Here is a 3,943-nt window from a genome sequence, read left to right as displayed (position 1 = left end):
AGAATTGCTTCCAGCCTGAAGAAAGCCAGGGATCAGAGATCTTTTTACTTTTCAAGTCATCACAGTCCTTTATACTCAAGGACAGAAGTATTCTTGCCAACAGTACTCTCAAAAAAAAATCTGATTTTACAAATTAACAACAAAAAATTAAAAGTGACAAGGAAGCACATCTTCACCTTAGAAAGGTAAGATAAAGGAATGAGTGTTTTCTAATGATTAAATAAAAGATTGCTGAAGATAGAGTCAAAAAGGCCAAATAGGAATGTATCCCATACATATTTCTTGGTAGAGAGTTTAGGGATTTAAATAATTCAAGATTGGGGCCAAAATATGTATAGACTAATATATAACAAGCATCTTGGTAGTAAGTGTATTAAAATTGATATTTTAATTACCTCAAATCTTTCTGAGTATATCAGATTAAACAAGGTGTCCTTCAGTGAAAGCATAATTTATATAATTAGTGGTTATTAAGTCTCATGGTTAACACATAAGTCTCAGGACAGCCCTGACCTCCTAGGCTCAGGTGATCCTCCCACCTCAGCATCCCAAGTAGCTGGGAATATAGACGCATGCTACTATGCCTGGCTAATTTTTTTATTATTATTATTATTTTGGTAGAGATGAGGTCTCGCTTTGTTGCTCAGGCTGATCTTGGATTCCCAGGCTCAAGTGATCCTCCCACCTTGGCCTCCCAAAGTGCTGGGATTATAGGTGTGAGACAATGCACGCAACCTTGAGAAAGAGAATGACTACAGTGTCTGGGTTTAATCTTTAGGCAAATCTGAGGGTTTCTAATTCTTTGTATTTAAGAACATTTTAATACAATTTAATTGAGTTTTATATTGATAGAACTTTTAAAATTAGCTTTGATAAATGCCTTTTCTGTGATTTTACTACTGACCTCTCAAGAACTTCAAATAATTTAGTGACGCCGAAAGACCAAATTCCTTCTATTCCCACTAACTCACATGTAAGGTCTCAAATTTCTCAGCGCTTGTATCTGTTGCAAATAAACAAGAAAATAAAAGAAATAAAATTGGAAAAGAACCCTTTATGGGTTTTTAACATATTTTATTCTTGTCCACACATGTGGCAAACTTCATTTACAATACCTCTCTGCCTGTCTCTATACATAGTTCCTGATATTTCTGGCATATCTGGCTACTGTTGGAACCAAACCCTTATGTTTTCTAGGAGCCTGGCCTCCCGGCTGGAAGGGCTTTCTAGACCAAGACTACTCAAGGTTACAGCATCAGTGTCACCTGGAGCCTGGTCCAGGTACGAGACCCTGGGCCTCTTCTTGGACTTGCAGTACCGGAATCACTGGCAGTGGTGCCAGGGTCTCTGTACTAACAAGCCCCAAGGTGATTTAGAAGCATGCTAAAGTTGGAGAAATACTCCACTGGATGCTGTCTTCCTTTTTCCAGAGTTTGGGCTTTGCCTTGAGGACCTGGCTGAACTGGCAGTGCCCTGGGTGGACTGTTTCCACATTGTGTCTGGATGACCTGCTCTTGACTTCATCTTTGTCTCTAGGCTGAGAATCTTATACTGGCTGGGAAGTCTATGGATGCCAACCAGTTTTTCTTTTTTTTATGTTTTTTGGAGTTGGAGTCTCACTCTGTCCTCCAGGCTGGAATACAGTGGCATGCTCACGGCCACCCCAGCGTCGACCTGCTGGGCTCCGGCGATCCTTCTGACTCAGTCTTCCAAGTAGCTGGAACTACAGGTGCGTGCCACCACGCCTGGCTAATTTTTGATTTATTGTAGAGACAAGGTCTCACCAAGTTGTCCAGACTGGTCTCGAACCCTTGGGCTTAGGCAATTCACTTGCCTTGGCCTCCCAAAGTGCTGGGATTACAGGCTAAGCCACCGAGTCTGGCCAACAACTCGTTTTATTTTCCAAGCTGGCTAGTTTGAGCCCTATTGTCCCTCTGAATTCTGCCTGTAATCCGACCAGTTTTTCCCAGAGCTGTACCACAGTGTATGCACCGAGAACTTCTAGAGTCACCTGCCTGGCAGTCTTGCCCAAGCCCACAGGTTTGTTAGGCACATTTACTGACTTCCAAGTTAACTCAGATAACAGTTTTACCAGATGTTTTGTCACTACATAACACTGGTCACCATTTTTCAGCCTCCTATAATTCTTTCCTTGTTGCTTTTTCAGTCTTTATCTGGTTAGTGGGCTCAAAACCAATACCACCTGAAGGGTGCAGGAAGTGACCAGAGGGGCAGCTCCCAAAATGGTGCCTACATACCAGACAACAAAGGCCCTAGGTCCTGGCTTCTGTGAGCACAATTCCACGTACGCAAATTTCAAACCTTCCCGCTCGTGAATTTCAAACCTGCAAGCCTCCAATCCATAGCCAGCTTTGTTATGCGTCCAATAAGACTATAACACGGCGTTGGCCCCACCCTGCTCCCATGCAGCTCCTCCAATAGGGACATAGCACGGCCCCTTCCGGCCCCTGTCAGGCTAATAAATACAGCCCTCTCCCCCGCAACTCTGTCTCTCTCTCTGTCACGCTCTCTCCCTCTCTGCAGCTCTCTCCCCGCCTCTCTCCCACTTCCTCTCTCTCTTACTCTCTCTCTTTTTCTTTGTTCCCGTTACAGATCCCCTCTGTAACAGCCGCTTTAATAAATCTCTTGGTCCTGGCCGGGTGTGGAGTCATTACTGGCACCGAACTTCTTTCATCACCTATTGAAGGATTTTATTAAAGTACCGATTTCCATATAGGTTTGATATTACTGTGTGGCAAACCACTCCAGCACTTGGAACTTAAGACAATAATTATTAGCCAGGCGCAGCGGCTCACACCTGTAATCCCAGCACTTTGGAAGGCGGAGGTGAGAGGGTTGCCTGAGCTCAGGGGCTTGAGACCAGCCTGGGCAACTTAGTGAGACCTCGTCTCTACAATAAATCAAAAAAATTAGCCAGGCTTGGTGGCGTGCGCCTGTAGTTCCAGCTATTCAGGAGGCTGAAGCTGAAGGATTGCCTGAGCCCAGCAGGTCGAGGCTGCTGTGGCCATGAGCATGCCACTGTACTCCAGCCTGGGGGCAGCGTAAGACTCTGACTCAAAGAAAAGAAAAAATTATTGACGATTGCTCACAGGTCTGTAGATTCACTGGGTTTCTACTGATAGCTAGGTGGTTCTGCTTCAAGATGTGGTGGCTGTGGTGTCTCTGTCACCGCAGGCCTTAGATTCACTTGACTGGCTCCACTCTACTTGTCTCACATTTCCTGGGACCAGCGGTGAGCCTGGGCATGACCTTCTCATCACCATGGTCAGGGTACAAGAAAGCAAATTGAAATATGCGATGCTTCCTAAACCCTAGGCTTAGACAACTGGCCTGCTGTCACTTCTGTCCAGCTGTCAAAGCAAACCCCGTGGTCAAACCTGAAGTTAAAGGGCACCCATGATGAAGCCATGACAAAGGCATGGATGCCGGGAAGGGTAAAACACTGGGAACAATGCTTCAATCTGGAATCTTCTCCAGCATGCAATTTGGAATCTCTCCCATGTGCTGTCACACCTTTTTAGCCTTGTCCTCCCAGGACGTTTGTGCTACTGTCTTAGAAAAGCAGGGGTCACATCATCCATGTGCCTCCAGAGCCCAGACAGTGCCTGCACATAGCCCATTTTCAACAAACACTTGTAGCACATGAGCATGACTAGATAAATGAATGAATGACTAGGTAAATGAATGAATGTTTTCCTAATGGATGGTTTGCCCACTTAGATCTGTAGGAACCAGGAATTAAGTGTTGATTTGGAACCTTGTCTGGACATTTAATTTGCCAGGGTCTCTGTACTAACAAGCCCCTTCAAGATTTTCGTCAGTTATGTCTTCTTAGGAAAATAAAAGCTTACCTCTGTGCCTGGACTTCATAGGAGCAAAGTGACACTTAGCATTTGGAAGATACTGTAAACCAAAAAAGAAT

This window comes from Carlito syrichta, unplaced genomic scaffold, assembly GCF_000164805.1.
Source record: "Carlito syrichta isolate Samal-C Ts95f unplaced genomic scaffold, Tarsius_syrichta-2.0.1 Scaffold315593, whole genome shotgun sequence".
Classification (NCBI taxonomy): Eukaryota; Metazoa; Chordata; class Mammalia; order Primates; family Tarsiidae; genus Carlito; species Carlito syrichta.
The sequence above is the reverse complement of the archived record's forward strand: the minus strand, read 5'-3'. Positions refer to the sequence as shown.